The 19,939-nt window shown below is 27.3% G+C and overlaps 1 protein-coding gene across 1 annotated transcript in view; it reads right to left on the minus strand.

Moving 5' to 3' along the window:
- Positions 1-19,939, minus strand: part of beat-VI (beaten path VI) — a 50,161-nt gene that overhangs the window by 22,802 nt on the left and 7,420 nt on the right. Inside the window, exon 2 of the mRNA XM_070647524.1 lies at positions 11,541-11,662. The gene's annotated coding sequence lies outside the window, so the exon portion shown is untranslated. The remainder of the gene's footprint in view (positions 1-11,540; positions 11,663-19,939) is intronic.

Raw genomic sequence — 19,939 nt, forward strand, 5'->3', positions numbered from 1 at the left:
TCTAATTTGATACCTAAAAAGGCAAAGTACGGAGAAAATATATTCTACTATAAATTAGAATATGAAAACTAAATCTTTTAAGATTAGGTATTTTACTTTTTAATATTATTATTATTAAAAAGATTTTTTCTTGAAGGAAGAATCCGAGAGAATAGCTAGGACCATATTTTTTTTATCTCGATTTATATTTATGTTGACATAAATTTCCTAAACCTTTCAAGTGATGCATTCATGAATTAATAGTATATGAATACTTAAATATATTTAGCACATACTGAAACGGCATTTAAATAAACAGAAATGCTCTATACAAGAATGACATAAACAGCCATTCAATGTTACATTTTCTATGTATATGATTTCGTCTATAAGAGTAAGAAGAAGAAAGAGAAAATTAATTTTATGTGGAAGTTCTTTTAATTACAATAGAAGAAAAGCGAAGAAGGAAAAAACATAAAAATGAAAGGCACAAGAAAAACCCATCAAATTACTCTCCTCACTGCACAGTATTTTTTTTACCCCCTCATAGAGTAACGAAAAACACCCTTCAATTTCATTAGTGCCACCCAATATGTTTTGTTCATTTAAGCTTCTTTGCTACACTATAGAATGGTTGTCGACGAAATGAATGAACATATACAAAATAATGGTCGCGCAGTAGCGGCAACATGCAGTAAAAATGGCCCATTTTACTTTATTTCTTACCGACGACGACTTTTATAATTTTCTTTCGCCTTTCTTTTCTTCATTATATTTTTACGTGTGCGTATATAACCAAATATAATATTTTCTTTTACATCTATTAGATATGACAAATAGTTTTATGTGATTTTATTGAGAAATTTTATTTTCCGTAAATGCGATGTAAGACATACTCTGAACCATTTTCTATGAAATTGCCTTACTTTTATTTGTATAAAAGAATGAGAAAACGATAGAGAAAGAAAACGAGATCACGTGTAATGCTGACGTAAGACACGCGAAAAAGCTTAACCTGAAATCTTTGTATAAGATCAAAACAAAAAAATCTCGCTTTCAAAAGCATGAAATTGAAAACAGTAAACTTTATGTGTGATGAAAAAAGACATATAGACAGTCACGATATAACGCCATTACAGTAAATACAATAAAAATGAAAAGCCGACAACAGAATTCAAAATAATATAAAGTCGCGATGAATAATTCTCCCTAGTCACATCTTTAAAAAAATGTGCAAAGGATGAATAAATAACAGAACGACGGAATAAAAAAAGACAAAATCAGAACAAACGAGGAGTAAAAAAGATGTATATTTCATGGAAAGATCATGAAACTATCATGTTGTATTGGAAAACAAGAAAAGGTAAATGTTTTAGGTTTTTCATTCGTTCATTAATAATATAATTTAGTTAATTTCTCCTTTGGTCCTTTTATCTGGCATTCCGCTCTAAACTACACACATTTATCATAAACACCAAACTTTTTTTTTTAATACTGTGCAACTTATTGAGATTTATTTGTAAACAAGTTTTGAGAATCTCAGATCACAGTAATTTAAAGTTTTTATACAAATATCTAAAGAAGCACAGAGAACCGTTAGATTATAATCTTCCCATCATGCTTTGTCGGGGATTATTCTAGTATAAAAAGTTAGTTTTATTCAGAATTAGCAAATTTCTTCTATTTCTAGAAACATTTCTTGTATGTCTATAACAAAACTACTTGCAATATTTAAAATTCATTCTCTTGATGTGAGGATTAAATGAAGCAATAAAACCCAAAAAGTAAGTTTTTACCCTTAAGCAAAGCTTATGTCGCCATTTCATATTAGAGAGGAAATTTTCTTAGTCATTTCTGAAACGGTAGATGGTCGTGATATCTATTTCATGTTTTTCTTATAGCTTTACGTCTCTCTCACCATTTTCATCCTTTTCCATCGTCATCAGAAAAATATATACACGATAACAACAACAACATTGGATAAATGAATGAGAGATGTTATTGAAAAGTGCGTGGTAAATATGTACATATAAAAAGTATAAGTAGAAGCCATAAGACTCTAAGCTCTTTTATGTTTGTTATGTGGCAATAACTTCGTTACGAGAATTTCAGCAAACGGAAATGTACATGAAATAAGTAAATAATTTGTTACAATAATTTTTTACAAAGCGCTTTTTATGGATGTATATGCTTTATGTATATTTTACCTCCACGAAATGGAAAATAATGCTGATCCAGTAAAAATGAAAAATCAATAAAAATTTGTTCGTATAATTTTAAAAATATTATAATTTTTTTAACGCACCAAGCTTTTAAGCCACCAAAGTGAATTCATATTTTTTAAAAATATGTTTAAAAAAGCTCGGAGAAATAAAATACGTGGTGGTATGGAGAGATTTTCAAATTGGCCGTATCTACGCACCATAAACAATTTACTCATGAGCGCACTCGAGGCAATTTCGTCACTCAACGTTATGAGATGTGAATGGGTAATTTTTGGAATATTCTATAAAAATAAATTTTATTACGAATTTTTTGTCTCACCGAAATCAACTTAAAAAATATTGTGCGAGAATGGAGCTAATGAAAAATTAAAAAATCAATGCACATCTAACACGCACAATATAGCCAAGCATAAAAATTAATGAAGTATTTTTTCTCTTTCCTTTCAAATTGCTTTAATATATTTTTTGTTTTCACCACTGTCATCGCCTTCAAATATATTTACTTTATAAATAAAATTATCTACTCAAGAAATTGGATTTCTCTTTTTCTCATAGCTTATTTTTTTTATTTCAAGGCTTCGCTATAACAAACAAACATAAGTAATATGAAAAGCAAGTAAAAAATGTAAACAATTTCATGATGTGTGAAAAATAATTTCAAACGAGCTTTTTGATAGTAATTTGATTTTTTTTATGCTTAACCAGTTTTTATACATGGAAAATTTTCAGTTATTTAATATCTTGTGCTTTTATGCTTAAATTTATCACTAAAATTTCAGTTTCAAAAAACCGTAACCAGATCGATAATTCATAAATTTCATAACGCAAAAGAAAATTAATTTTAGTTCTTTTAGTTTAATAATGTTGTTAAAGTTTATGCTAATCTATATTATTTTAATAGAAATGATTTAATTTCAAGCATTATTCTAAAATATACTTCTTTATTTGGTAATTTTAAACCGTGAAAATATGTCTACAAATTTATTGAAAACATATACATGATCATAATTTTGATTTAATCTATTTTACCTCATTCTCATCACCCCACATGATTTTTGAGTCAGGATTTAAGTACGTTCTAAATAAATGTATTTTGTTGTTAAAAAATGAATGTGAATGTAATTCGCATTTTCTACCACATACAATCAATATTATTAATGTACAAAATTGATATTGTTATTGAAATTTATTTATTCTCTTTCTGCTGCTTTGCTACAGCGTTTCGTATGCTTCGTAGAAAATAAAATGATATTTAAGGAGCGAAGCAAATTGTAAATTGAATTTTTAATAGAGATTGAAGGGGAAGAAAAATGAAAATTTTATTTTCAGCACCACACGACATTTTATGTTTTTGCTCTGACAGTAATAGCAATAAATAGAGTTAGTTAATAAAGCAGAAATTAATCATAAAAATGAAGCCAATAAAGACGAGAGAAAAGTTAATTGAATATCGAATGAATAATATTTTTAATTAACTGAAAATGCTAGACTTATTAGAACGTATAACATTTCCTCCATCTTCTCAAAAAATCGAAAATTGAACAGATTTATTATTTTAAATTCCCCTCTTCATCACAATATACAATTGATGGTAGGAAGAAAAATAAACTGACATAAGAAAGCAAAAATTTGTCCCTGATAATCAAATTTAATTAACGTCATTTCTATATCGTAAAATGACCCATCATTTATCGAAGCAAAATGAGCATTAAATGGAATGACAATCAAATAAATGTCTCCCTTCAAATCTCACAACAATCCAAATTTTCCGTTATTTCTCCTTCCTCTTCTTTATCTCATTCACTTTTATGGACATTCGATTTCTACAAGGACCAACGCAAAGGCTTTTAACAACATCAATAGTTGTTTTCTATTCTACTGAGTTAATGCTATTAGCTTATAGTACGCCCAGGAAATTTATAGATTTATTTATCTTATTAAAAACAATAAGACGCTGTCGAGCATTCATAATTGTCATACGCATGATTTGATGCAGTAAAATAATATAAATAACAAAAGAAAATGCCCAACTTTTTCTTTAACCTCCTTTTTCAATCGAGATCATTATTGTATTTATGCTATTTATTTAGGTTTTATCAACAAATGTTAGTAATAGATTACTTAACTGACAGCATTAGTTTTCCTTATAACACATGATACAGATTGATTTTATTTAAGCTGTTTTTCTTAGTTTTTTATACTGGATTTTCATTTTTGTTGCATTCTTGAAAACTCTCCCTTTTAATCAGCTTATGTGACAGAATTTTTAAATTGCCTAAGTAAAATACTTTTTTAATTTAATCAATAATCGTTACATGAATAAAATTGAATTCTTGGCGGACACCTATTTTGGCTAATATACAATTTTTTAACACACAAAACCACATCAAAAATTCTTAATGCAAAGCAGTAGTTAGTCGGCAGACTAGTGTCGTATGGATATATTATAAAATCTCTAATTGACTCATTTGGAAAAAATACCTATATAAATTTTTTTTATGTATTTTCCCATCCGTATAAACTGGTTCAGAACAAAAAAATACGTCCTTATTACGAAAAAATTAAATCAAGTGGACTTGACAAGGCTTTCGATATTTAACCTTTTCTATCAACAATACATTATTAAGTCCCAAATATTACTTGCCGCGAGACAAATCTTGATTAAATTAGAACTTGTTTTTGACTAACCTTTTTGTTTTTAACTAATACAGAGAAGGTTAATTAAAACTGGTGTTAGAGTTGAAACCACTTTACATAATTTGAAGACTTTATTCCTTATTATGATATTGATACGATGAGATTATACTTATACATCCAATAAAGTAATCGAAACTATTCACGCATGTAATCGTAAATTTTTATCATATTGTTATTATTATTGTTTGCTTTTGTTATTTTGAAAGAAAGTCGGAGAGTGAACAAGAAAGTAAAAAAAGACGGGCAACAAAAGAAGATTATTTTCCAACAGTCAACAAGAAGTGAAACGAATGCTTTCATTCAAATGAGAAAATTGGGGAGAGATGGAAAAAAAGTTTTAGCGATTTCAGCTATTATAGAAAATATTTTATTGCCAGCAGTATATTTATTGACGACAGCTTTTATTCTTTAAATATCTTGTAAGATATTTGATTTCTTTTTTTTTTCTTGCTATACATAAATACAATAAAATAAATTAGAAATATGTATAGAGAAGCGAAAAACAGACATAAGAGAAGGATCAGAATTTACAAGCACAAATAAAATCTAATCCTATTCATCACTTTTACAGTCGATATACATAGGATTGCTACTTCTATATCAATAAAAATGTTTGGAATATTCAAAAAAAAATCTTTCTCCTTGAAGATAAAATTTGGTTATTGTTCATTGAAATGAATTGCTTTTCATTAATATAAATATCTTATATAATTAAACCAATTTTAAAATTAATGCAAAAGATTTCTTTAAACTAAGAGACAATCAACAGTCAAAAAATAAATTATTAAATTGATATTTTGTCGCAAGGTCAAATTATTTGGTCGATATTGAAAGATGTTTTTTTAGGAAAGATAGAAATGAAGGGAGGAAATGAAGAGCAATAAAATAGCAATAATCTTATCAAGATGCACAATCTAACATTTATGAGGCCAAGAAATTTTCTCTTCCTTTTCTTCTTAAAGGAAATGAGCAAAATCAAGATATATTTTAAAGCAAATGAAGTTGGCAAAATCTTGTTGCGTTTCTGTGTTCAAATATTCATCGATTTAAGGTCATAAAATTATTACGATCAAAATTTGGGTCCTACTTTGCGTAATAACAGTATATCTTGCATTGGTTTTAACATTCCAAAGGATGAAATGGTTAAGCCACAAAAATATTTTTGAATCACATTTAACACTTCCATTTAGGCTTCATTAAACTTTTATGATCCTTCCTTATTCGCACATGTTTGTACGCGGCATGCTACATGAAACAAGGATTGCTTTTTCAGATACGTTTGTTGAGATTTTTTTAACTTTTCTGTATGGATAAAACTCCTTAAATTTTTCATCAAATGACGGAAATGAGCGTTCACCATATACGATTCAATTTTCTTCCCCTTCTCTGCTTCTCGTCTTTTTTACAACACAAAAACCATTTCCGCGAAAACAGAGAATATCATATAAATGTACATGCATAAATTTTACGTTTTTCACATATAAAACGAAACAGTATTGAAGTTAACGCTCAAAAGAAATCTCCACACGACAAATGATACTTAGATTTTATTCTTTATATGAAAACATATCATAATCAGTATAGGAGAAATTTTCTCATCTGTTCTGCAAAATTTGTTGAGTCTGAAGGTTAAGTCAGAAAAATATTTTTATATAAGAAACGTATATGATTTGAAATAAGATTTTATTGTAAAAATGGCGTTCAAAGTCATAACTAGCAAAGTAAATGATGGAAAAACTTCATGAGGCTTTGTCAGCATTTTATTAGGCATGAGCAGCCAGCAGAATATTAAATTGTACGAAAATAAAAACGTTTATTTAAGTCGTCACAAATAGAATTGATTTTTTTTTTAATTTTAGCTTAATAGAGCTATGATTTCAAAGCCAAAGTATCACATTGCATTTTGCACTCAATTTTTGTATTGCATGATTCGAATTTTTAATAAAGGTATTGCAATTACAGCAACAATTCAACTTTTTAATTACAAAGTTTTTAGAATATAAAAATAATTCTAATTTCAAGGATTAATTCCTTGATAATCACTAAGAACTTTTCGATTTTTTAAATACTTAAATGTGTAAAGGAAGAAAAGTTAGATTTTCGCTTAGTCAATTGTTTCCATATACAGTAATAATTATACATATGTACGAAATTAGTAATAAAACGTGTCTTGCAACGCTGAAAACTGTGCAAAATTCTTTCTTTTATTTGTTCTTTCTTTTTTTTCTCTTTTTTTTTTTTGGTTGTTGTTGTTGTTAGAGGAAAAAGCCCGTTTAACCAGAAAGCCCAAACTATCAGAAAAATTTACTCACCTTGCTTGGTGGGATTTTATTCTATTTTTTTTTTTTCATATACGAGAAGTTGCATTAACTTCTATACTTTAGTACAATTTCTTTCCCATCAATGATAAGAATCCACTGATATCCTCTGCGAACTATCGCTGGTAAGCCAGCATTGTTATTAAATAATTTATTCATACTTTAAATAAAAAGATCGGAAGAAAATTAAATTGAAAAATTCGATATAGGTACTGTTGAAAATATCAGTTATATTTTCTCCTAAATTTAAAGGTAAATGGGCTTAAAGACACAGAATAAATTTTCACGTTATTTAAAATTAAACCATATCATGAGTCGATTTTTTTATTGATTTAAGAAAATACAATTTAAGCATTACAGAATATTACAGAAAAATCAATGGCGCTTCTGGAGTAAATTTACTAAATATACAAGCAAATCCATTAAACGAGAGTCAGATTGTTTTTGAAACATCAACGACTTAAATATAATCCAATCAAGTTGTTAAAATCAAAGACAATATAAAGCTTAGGAAATAAAAGCCTTTCATCGGAAAAGAGGAAAATAACTAAATTGTGATGGCATCAAATGACAGCATAAATGAGAAAATTACCAAACAATAGAATAAGAGTAGAAAATACTACAGAAGAAGAAGGCACCCAACCACACAAATGCACATCAATTTGTCACCATAATTTGCTATAAAGCCCATTAAGACACATAATTTGAGGCATGAGACAATGAAAATACGACAATTTTCAAAACAAGGAAAAATATAGAGAAAAATCAAATGAAATTGTTGTGTTGCTTGTGATGCGTAATAAAAAGCAAGATTGAAGGAGACTTGGGATATTTTGTCAGATTACTCATTACCCAGACAATTATGCATTAACACAAATGTCTGCAAATCTTCAATCTTGTTTCATGCTTTAATTATAAACTAAAAAGAGTGGATTTTTCAACAAGAAATATACCATTGAACTTAAAATAATATTAATATGAGAAAAAATTCTTAAAATGAAAAAATAAACATATATTTGATATCGCAACATCAAAAAAGCAAGTATAGTAAAAGAATTGTAATGTTAACATCAACTGATTACTCAAGCAAATTTTGCAGCAAAGTCGTTATAGATATAGAAAAGTTATTGAAAGAAAATGTTCATGAAGCATTAAAATGAAATGGCAATACTACCATGAAGTAATTTAATTTTTTCTCATCTCTTATTCTATTTTTTATTCTGTTGAAGCCATTAATGGTTGTGTTATACATGTTTGTTCCATTACACTCGATAGAGCAAATTTCTAATTTTTTTCTCGCTCTCTTTTCCCCGCGCTTTTTTCATTACACTGCCAATTTATTAAAGCATACATGTATATATGTAAATGCTCCAAAAGTTTCCACGCAACTACGCTTGTCTCATGTATGGTAATGTTGATTACATACATCGATGATGGCAGTAATTTGAGCAGAAAAGCAATAAAATTAGGAAAGCTTTCTATCTTACTTTTAAACATATATGCTACTCTTTTCTTCGATCTCTTTTCATATTTCATTTCGTTTATTGCTGTTTTTGTCGAAAGTGATTCGTCGGAAATGAAAGAATGAAAAATAAAACAATTGAATTGTATTTGAAAATCAATGTTGCGTCAAAGATAAGAATGACGATGAATAAAAAAAAATTACAATCTTTTAAATACCACATAAATACTGATTTGATAAAAAATTGAAGGTATGAACATGAAAAACTTCCAGAACAAATCAAATGAGATCAAAAAAATTTTATTCACATAAATTCAAAAGACAGTTGTGATATCAACAAAATCTTGAATATTGTTCGTATATTGAGTATCGTATGATAAAAATGAGTTTAAAAAATTCTTTAATATACTAGCACAATACCTGCAATCAAGTTCAACAAAATATCATCAATAACAATCTCATTGCAAAGGAATTTTAAGAAAATGTATGATTCCTCATGACAAATTACACAACAACAAATAAGGAATGTTTATTTCTTTTTGATTTCAATTCACATACTTGTGTAAGAGTGAGAAAAAAATTCTATCTTCCTCAATGTCATATGAATCGGAAAGAATGAAAATCAATGAAAAGAAAATTTACTCTTCCTTAAACTCATCTTATATACATTCTCCAGTACGAGGAGGGAAAGAAAATTGAAAATAAGATACGGCAAAAAGAATAAAAGTTCAAGATTTATAAAACATTTTTATTTGATGACTTTCAAAATTATAATTTTTTATATGAATTTATATTTTGTGAATAATATGACTTCATATTTTTATGTGATGGAACTTTTATTGATTTTTGGTATTCACTATGTAAAAGTTTCTGGAAAACTTTCGATCTACATATAAATGCAAAATTTAATCTGATATGTTTTTCTTAAGTTAATATGTATTTACTTTACTGCAATTTGTTTATATTTGATTTTTTAAAATTTAAAATTTTTAACTATAGTTGTATTTTTGATTAAAATATTTCTCATTGAGAAAAACTATCAATATTTGCATTACTTTATTTTCGATTTGTATTTTTTTCTTCTTTCAAAACAACATCATTACGACATAAATCATTAAACGTCAGACGAATTCAAGAAAATAAGAAGAAAAAAAACGGAACTTTTCTAGCATTAGAAATTCTTTCCTTTCACGTATAATGGTAAAGATGGAAATTTTTCTTCGTCATAGTATTTTGTACAGTTCAATTACTACAATTCATTGATATTCTAGATTTTTCATACAAACAGACGTATGCTTCTAACAGTCGTCAAAGTTTACTCAATAAATTTCGTTTGTTTTGTTGATTGAACATAATACTACAGTCGATTTGAGATTCAATTTCATATATTTAGTAACATTCGACCCGCATTTACAAGCAATCAGATCATTTTCATTTCTTTTCGCTTTTAGCGCATTTTCTTGAATGGAAAAATCGATAACTAACAACTACCACCTGAATTTTCTTCCAGTTTAAGCTATTTTGGAGCGGTTTATTTGTTATTAATAGGACATGGCAAAATCATCAAATTGATTGTGAGAGTAAATACCTTAGAAATACAAATTTTCAATTAAATTTACAAGCCAGTTAAGTAGCAAAAAAATGTTTTAAAAATGATCTTGAAACTTAAAATTAATTATTAATTGTTTTCAGAAAAAAACAGAAAGCAGACGGAGTAAAAAGGCAGATCAAAGATCAAAAATGTATTATGCTCTATAAGAACAATACACTTGAGTGTCTTTAAATTTATTTTATGTCATTTTCATAGTTCTTGATAAAATAAGTTACACCAAAAGTTTCCCTCTTTAAGATATGGTAACAGAGAAAGTAAAAGATGAAGATAATGATAAAGAAAGCAGAAAATTTAATAAATAACGTGTTTACGTTTCCGTAAAATAATAAATTCATCCGATCACTTTTAATAGGTCTGTTAATTCTCAAGAGCAAAAAGTAAAATAATGAAAATTTTTAGGGTGGAAAGTTTCTATAATGGGTACGAGGACAACACTCTATGAGACGAAAATTTTTCGAATTGAAAAAAGAGAGATACATTTGGATAGAATGGTGGAAATGGAAGGGAATATCAAAAGAGCTTTTGTCGGAATGAAAATTCCACAACTGGCAATAAACTTTTCCTGGGCTTCCCTCTCTTAGCACTTTAATCAATTTCGGGTGGGTGAATCTTGCCGTTCCTCTCTTCTTTCTCATGGCAAGGGCGGTAAAAGATTTATTGTGTACAAATTTTTCCTCCTTTTGTTGTTACTATTATGTATGTATGCTTTTTCTACCGAAAATTTTCTTGCTATTTTAACAAGGGCTGCTAGCTTTTCAATCAGCAGTTTTTTTTATATAATTTTAACAAAATATCCATCACTATGCTTTCATTTAAATTTTTTAATTTTGTTTAATTTTATTAATGTGTTAAAATTTTATAAAGATTAGGTACTAAAAAGTACGATATTTTTATTATTTCACCTCTATGATTTTCTGCTTCCTTTTCCTTTTGGAAATAAATCTTTCAATTTAAAGCTCTTTTCCCTCTTTTCTTTCAAAAATTACTAAACGGAATAAAAAGTAAAAACGAAAATTGAATTGAATGACTGAGAAACTTATTGAGCATAAAAGGTTAGCAAACTGAGGATGAAAACTTTGTTGTTGATATTTAAAATTGATTTTACATCGTCTGATGTTTTTTGTTCTTCCTTAAATTAATTTTGCCTTTTGTTTTTTTATAGCTCATTTAAGGAATTAGTTCAAGTTCATTTTTAAGTAGGTTTTCGTCGATTTATAAATCATTAATTGACTAATTTTTAAACTTACCAAATCTTTTTTCTCGAGAAAAATCTGCTTTGCTTTCTTATAAAATTAATTTTCATTTAGACACATGAGAACTAAATTAAAATGAATCAAAGTTGATGTCTTTAGTTGAGAAAAGACTCCCCCTAAAAAGAGATAAAAGGAGAAGAAAAATCAGCCAGGAAAAATTGCCAAGATATAAATGGAGTATAAATTTATTTATAAATTGCATTCTTATCTTTAAATCATGACATATAAGACCATAAAAGTCTTTATTATAGACACTTTCACATAATATTATAACTTTTTTACTTAGCAATGTTGTACAAGAGCAGCAAGCAGTGACAATGGAGAAAAGAAAAAGAAGTTAAAAGCCTTGGAATGGAATGATATATCACTATATTCTACATTTTCGTTCTTCGTGTTTTATGTAGTACATATAAGGTAAAGCATGGATGGAGGTGCACTTACGTAATATATGTAACAATATCAGGCACTTTTTACTGCTTTTTTATATTATCTATATTCTATTCATCTACAATAGCATACAAGTACCTAAACTCTAATAATAATAATAATAATAAAAGTACGGAAGAGAAATTTTTGAGTACATCGTACAACAACCAATGGTTGTGACTTAAAACATTACATCGTGATAACTTCAGACACATATTTATTATGGGTGACAAATTTTTAATGCTCACATCCTCATTTATTTGAAATCATAAATTTTTGCTCCCTTTCTTTTTTATTCTCTTAGTTTTTGACTGCATTACAATTTTATAGAATGTTTGTAGAAAGAACACACATAAAATATTTTAAAAATATCTATAAAAAAGAAAAATTAAATTCACAAGAAAGTAATACAATAAATAAACTTTGAATTTAAAGTTTTTCAAGAGAAAAAATAAAAGTCGTTTGGAAAATTTTCTTTTATTCCTTTACTATGTAGTAAAGCATATGTTTTGTACGAAATAATAAAAAGAATCTTAATATTAATTTTCCCTATAATTTTTTTGCTTCTTATACAAGGATTATTGCCTGCTATTATTTGTAATGCTGGCACCGTTGCTACTGCTTCTGACAACGCGAAAAATGAAGAAAAAAAAAGGAAGTAAGAAAGGAAAGAGATATGAGAAACGTTAATCTTAACCTCAAAATCAAAAGAGAGAAAATGTGCTGGTCTTGGTTATGAAAACAAGTTAAAACGTTTATTATATGATTTATCGTGCATCTTAAGAAAAGATGAGTGGAATGTGAAAAAGAAAATTGCTAGAGAGAATGGAAAATTATGTGTAGAGAATGAATGTGCTTTTAAAGTTATGAAATGAAATCACACAAAAAATTTTAAAATAAATTATCTTCATGTGATTTCTCTTTAAATATAAATAAAACTTTTTGGGTTAAGGACATTAAGTTTTACAAATTTTCTTTCTTCCCTTAATAAAAGACTTACTTAGGAAGAGGAAAGGCTAAACAGTTTTTCAAGTAAAGAAAATGATCATTAAGAATATTTAAATATGTACATGAAATTAATTTGAAAAATGAAAAGCTCAATTAAGACAACCATAAAAAATTAAAAATCATAAAATCATTCCTTAATACTTGTTGTGCCCAAGAGCATGAACAAACAAATAAACGATAATTGCTGGTTCTTGTCCATAAAATATGAAACTAATTTCTTTGCTCAAGTTCTCTCGTTCTCCTATTACAGGAGGTAGTTACAGTCTATGTACATTTCAAATAAGATGTGAAAAAATTATTCTGTTTCTACTTTATCATGAATGCATTCAGTATACAGTTATAGTCTATGATTTTCTATGTTTTGCTATAGTTTGTTGGTTTAAATGGTCGGTCAATATGGAAAGCAGTAAGATAGAGTTAACGATTTGATATGTTGAACATTTAATTGTATATAAACGTGTTATGATACTTTTTTCCGCTTCCGATTGTTTTGTAAAAAAATAAATGCATTTCTATGTGTGAAACGATAGTAAGCATACGTTTAACGAAGTATAGATAGAATAAAAATTTGAAGTAAGAGAAAAATTAAAACAATTTTGTATTCTGCTCACACGTCTTTTTGTGTAGATATTTCTCTCATTCGGTGCACATGCATCGTCCGTGTTCTTGTAAGCAGCATCTGATGTATTTTAAACAGGAAAATTTCATCATTGCAATTGCTGTTTATTGTACTACTCAGTGAAGGAAGAAACTTTTAGCACTCTATAAAGTCTAAGTTTTATGATGTTTACTCTATACCAATTGGAATTTCGTCTTAAGTCGAAATGCAAGCTTTTCGGAAAGCAACGTGCGATAAACTAAAATTTTTATTTTTGTACTTAAACAGGAAATGAAAACGGAGAATTTGTGATGGCATTTTAAGGCACATAACGTTTTAATTAATTTTTTTTATCGCAGATTTCAAGATGCATCAGAATGAAAATAAAGTCATTTTATGACGCAAGTAGAATTGTATTTTACGTTGGCAATCTCTTGTTTAGCTAAGTAAATAAAAAGCAATGCGGTATACATGTGGGTGCATAAAAATCTCTGGATTTTTCTCAATTTCCATGTTGATCCTTACTACTTGTACAAGATGGTGAATTGAAATATTTTAGAATATTTATCCCATTTTGTATTTTATTTTATTATACTAAAAATAAATGAGAAATCCTTCCATAATTTTATTACAATATTTTTGTTACCAAAGTTTTCTTTCCAATATAGAAGACCAAAAATGCTTATAAGCTCAAAAAGGCCATAAAGTACAAAACATAAAACATATCCTCCGGAAGAGAAGGTCAAAAATATACATATATATAAGAATGATGAGAAGCTGATGTTTTGGAAACTTCCGCGGGCTGATGAGGTCAATATTTTAAATAACGATATGTTCAGCAAATGTTCAGTTAAAAAATGTTTTGAATCTTAAAAATCCTGTTAAGTGTTATTCATAAATTAAATTATGTACAGTTTTGTATAAAATTTTGACTTTAATTTTTAAATCAGGATTCATCTTAATAATGTTTTATTTTATCTTTCAAATTGAAATTTTAAAAAAAAAAATCATTAAAAATACAGTATATGCATGAGTTTTATCTAAAATTAAATCTTTTTCTCTTTTTTTCATTTTAGAGCTGTTCTCATTTTCACCGTTCGTAATAGTATATTTCTTTATGTGAAGAAATATAATAATTCTTAAACAAAATTGTGAATTTAAATTGTATGAGAATTATTGCTTCTGCATAGCATTTCTCAAAAGATTTTAACAATTGCATAAAGTGAAGAAAAATTTATTCAGCTACTTGAAAGTTTTGCCTTTATGATAAGAATTATATAGAATGAAATGCGAGTGATATAAAAATGCAAATGAGAAGGCAGTTGAGTTGATAATGAACTGATCTATTATGCGATTTGCGTTTTCACATCTTCGTTGGTCTCCGTTGCTTTCTTTTCTCTACGAAGAATAAAGAAATTAAAAATAATGCTTTATGAAAAAAAAAGAATTTCTCTTTAAATTCAAAGGAGCGTGTAGAATGGATACAATCAAGTGAACGTCTCTCATCAGCAGAGGCATCTCTCATGAGATAATAAAAATGTGGCGTGAAAATTACAGTGTTTTTGCTATTAAATTATCAAATGGATGAAAAACTTTGTCATTTTGCATTTTTTTTACTACTAACACTCTAAAGCGACAGCCGCAAAGTGCGGATGACAAAGCCAAATTTTTTTGCTGCAAAAATTTCCTCTCCCTTCCATTTTCCATGCACAGAATGATAAATTTTGTTTTAAATAAAAAATAAGTGAAAAAAAATCCAAGTTTTATCTCCAAAAAATGTATAAATTTCAATTAATGAAGAAAAAAAACTGGCATTATATCTGCTGTAAGAGGAAAAAAAACGGAAGAAATGAAACATTCAAGGATTTTTATTCATTTAGACATACTAAAATAGGAAAGCAAGAAGAGAATCAACGGAAAAGGTTCTCTGCGGTTGGTGAGCGCGAGCAAGCAGGAGTATGAATTTTTCCTGGTGTATTATGATTTTTGTTGAAGCAACATCATTACATTGTTTTTACTACAAACCCCGAAGCTAATTAGTTTTTGCTTCACTCAACTACTACTTGCTCGGTTGGCAACAGTATATGCACAAAACAGAGTGGAAAAAGTTAAGTAACTATCTAGCAAAAATGGGTAAAAAGTTGAAATGAGAGGAATAACAAAAAAAATTATTCTATAATAGAGCAAAAAGACAAAACTTTTTCCTATCCAAAGTGATTCTATTTTCATACATACAGTTGTGCTCTTAGCAATAGTAAAAAGTGTGAATTATAATAATAGTTTTAATGTATATTGAAAAACCAGAGCAGGAAGAATACTGAAAACCATGCTGGTTTTTACTTTGGATGAGCTTAACAGCTTACTTTCGCATTAATATTAAAATGTTTTCAAATTCATTGTCTTTTTTTTTATAATTTTGATAATACTCTGTATCTGATTTTTTGAGATTTACATATAAACATTGTATTTAAAATCAGTAGACAAATATGAAATATAATGATTGAAAAATTAATCAATGATATCGTTAAATCATTATGATGAGAGACATATCAACAACCCAAATTGAATGCTATCTAGCATTAAATTATTCAGAAATAAATTTTTCACAAAGTGTTCTAATTAAATTGAATATCCTACATAGGCAAAAAAATATTAAAAATCCAAACCATTATATCGCTCAAAAATCACAACTGCATGCATCGCTAATGAGTTTCTGAGAGATTGAAATAAATCTGATGATGTTGCAAATGTTGTCATAATCTATTAGCTTTTGCCAATTTTAGTTTGCAACAAAATTCAGTTGTTTTGAAAACTTAATTTATCTGTCGGTTTATGTTTGAATATCATATGTATTATAGTGAAATCTCTCGAATGAGTGTTAGCACTATGCAAAAAATTTACTCATAATTTATGATAACAGTATATAAAAACGTGCGACAATCTATATTCTATCAATATATCGAATATAAGGTGCAACCATAAACATAAATTTCGCAAAATTGTTTTATATCGAACATTCGAAAATAACATAATCAATTATTTATACATGGAATTTAACAATAAATGCATTAATATTGTTAATTAATTTACATAAATCATTAAATTATGCAACAAATTGGATGACATATAATTTTTTTTATTATTGTTGGTATACAATATATATGTATATATATGTGGAGATAATAGAGCTTGTAAAATGTCATCTATTGCTGAAAATTGCATTTCAGCACTTCAATAAATTCTAATTATTGATTTTAGCAATTGCAATAACGGTATTTTGTAAAAATTTTATTGCTTGTCATTTATGTGAATTTTAATTAAATTCTATGTATAATTATGAAATGACGTAAAATAATTTAAGGTAAATGATAGTAAATACTTTGAAATTCAATTAATGATTTTAGTACTTTAAAACCTTTTTATGTGTCAAATTCATATTTTATAATGTTTAAACTTTAAAGAACAAAACTTCTTGGCAAAATTATTTAGGATATTATAAGAAGAGAGACAAATATTTCATGTATTGATAATTTATGATATTATGCGTACATAAAATAGCAATGCAACCAGAAGAATGAAAAAGATTTTGCAAGTATCAACTTGAGGGCGTTCATAAACAATTTGTTATGCGTTTTTATCACTTCATTTTCATTTGACGTAAATTCTCATGTGTTCTGCCCTCGAATATTGTCAGATTTATACCATTCTTCTCAATATGCTGACACGATTTTATGTTTATAAATGTATTTGGATTTAATATCTTTTATTATATTTTCAAATGTTGAAAGTAAAACGAAGAAAAAAAAATGGAAAATTGAAATGTTTTATGCATTAAGGCGCAATTCCAAATGGATTATTATCTCTTCAACACGACACGAAAAAAGAGGTTTTTACGATTCAATTCATGAATTTGTGTGCTTTCGTCGCCAGCACATTTGGAATTCCACACAGATCATAAGAATATAGAAAAGAGCAAAAAGATGCGTATGTGAATTTTATGTTTCGAACATCACAATTGGTTTCGGGATAAATTGTTATGGAAAATTTTGCTTCTACTGTATTATACATTTTCGTGTATATCCATGAGATTGAATATATACAGATACAATCTGTTATAAAAAATATACTTTGACTCTTTATATATTCTCAACTTTTAATACTCTTTATGCATAAACACAATTTCATGTATTTATACGATAGAGTTCTGAATATAACAAATATTAGCCAATAAATCATAATAATAAACCTGTCAAAGGGAAAGAATAAAATAAAAAAATCTAATATTTACGTAATCCACAATTTTATATCTTTTCTTATCGTTTTCTGTATCCTATGTTGTTCATAATCTAGCCTTATTATTACATCCCCTGTTTACGATTCTTTTCTATTGATGATCCGAGAAAATAATGGAATGCAATGAAAAATTTATCCATATGTTTTAAGGTGAATATATGATATGAGAAGAATAATGCTTCATAATTTATCTTTGACGACACTTGAGTCCTTACATACATAAATTATATCTAAAGCTTTCATCTTTTTTATATTGTCTGTCATTTTGGAATTAGATTCTAAAATTGGAATCTTCTCATTGAAATTTTTCATATTAAAGATGCCTCAAAATTTTTAAAACTCATGACAACATAGCATAGTGAAAAATGTCTAGTACCTATATGTATGCAGAATAAATCATATTGCGTTGAATAGATTTTTCTTGAAAAAAAATAGCAAGAACAATATAAATTTTACATGTTGTGAATTTATAGGAAATATCAATATAATAAAAATGAAAATAATTTCTCGAACTGTACTTTTACTTTTTCAATTTTTTTGTATATTTTATGTGATACTTATGTCATAAAAGCGGGCAAGTTAGAAAACTGTGAACATGTGTGAAATATAGAGAGAAATTTTCATTTCCGTATAAAAAGTTCTATACAAACGTAACAAATGTGAATTTCCATAAAATACACAAAAACTTTACTCATGCATGCCAACATCTGCCACATAATAGCAAGAAAAATTCAACCAGAAATATAAGACATTGTGAGTGAAGAAAAGAGACATCGTAAAGTGATATACATACAAGCATATATTAAAGTTGATCAAATTCAGATCAACACTGAACAACGAGAAAAAGGGAAGCTTAACACTTTTGAAAGTGAGGCCTTTTCACAAACAGCAACTTGAAAAAAAAATCCATATGAATATAAGAAAACAAAACACAAAAAAGAAACAAACTTGGAAATCCTTTCTACCATGTGCCTTTTTACCAACAATAAAGAAAGAGCAAAAACTTCCTTACTTCACTTTGCTCTTATAGTGATGATTTTCAAATGATAAATGACTTTTTTGTGTTCTTTTATAGTCCTTCACTAAAAGAATCTTTATTCATTCATTCATTCTCTTTTTCCTCATATGTCATTTTATTCCCTTTTAGTGACATAATAATAATATAAGAATAAAAATAAAGACTAAATGAATGCTTTCATTTATCCAAAGAGTTTTATGTAAATTTGCATCTATCTGAAGCTAATTTTTTCCCTCTCGTAAATTGTTTTTAATTCTTTAATGTACTTAATACAAACTTAATATGAAAATTATTTTTTTTTTTCTTTAAAGTTTAAAGAATGAAAACAAAATAAAGAAGAATAACAAGAAAATCTTCTTTAAAGGAAGATTTGCGAAAAAGCTTTTAATAAAATTTATTTTTGTCATCGTTATTTGTCATTTTGTTGAGTTAAACTTTTAAAACGTAAAATGAAATTTATGCGCCTCATCTGAATTATGCTAAGAGATGAAAATATATTACAAGTGAGACATTTCGTTGGCACTGTCATTATCATATGTGAACATATATTTAAGCATACAGACATATAAATAAATTCTGCCAGCGAAATTTAATTTGATTAAACTTTTTTTAAAAAATTAATGTAGACACTAGAATTCGTTGTTTGTAATGTGATTGGAAAAATCTGAGATAGGGAATTAGGAATGAATAGCGATACACAATATAACAAAGAGTAAAAAAAATAGCAATAGTTTGAAATGCTCGTTTTATCAAATTCATTGTTTCTGTAACAGACATTTCTCGTGTATGTGTTCATAGTTCAAACACAGAAGCATGTCAATGGATGAAAACAGCATAATTTCTCTATAAATCATTTTTGCTTATTCTGTCTCTTCCTCACCATCACTTTCGCAGATTTCTGATTGATCTTTTTACAATTCACACAGTTATTGTGGTATGAGAAAAAAGTTTGATTTAACTCGTCATTCTGCCAAAACCTTTTCATATACACGTAGTTATCGATTCAAAATGACATTTCTCCAGTGTGAATTACATGACACGACACTCTAC

The sequence above is a fragment of the Chironomus tepperi genome, unplaced genomic scaffold, assembly GCF_022539635.2.
Source record: "Chironomus tepperi strain 1889 unplaced genomic scaffold, CSIRO-AGI_Ctep_v1 contig_376, whole genome shotgun sequence".
Lineage (NCBI taxonomy): Eukaryota > Metazoa > Arthropoda > Insecta > Diptera > Chironomidae > Chironomus > Chironomus tepperi.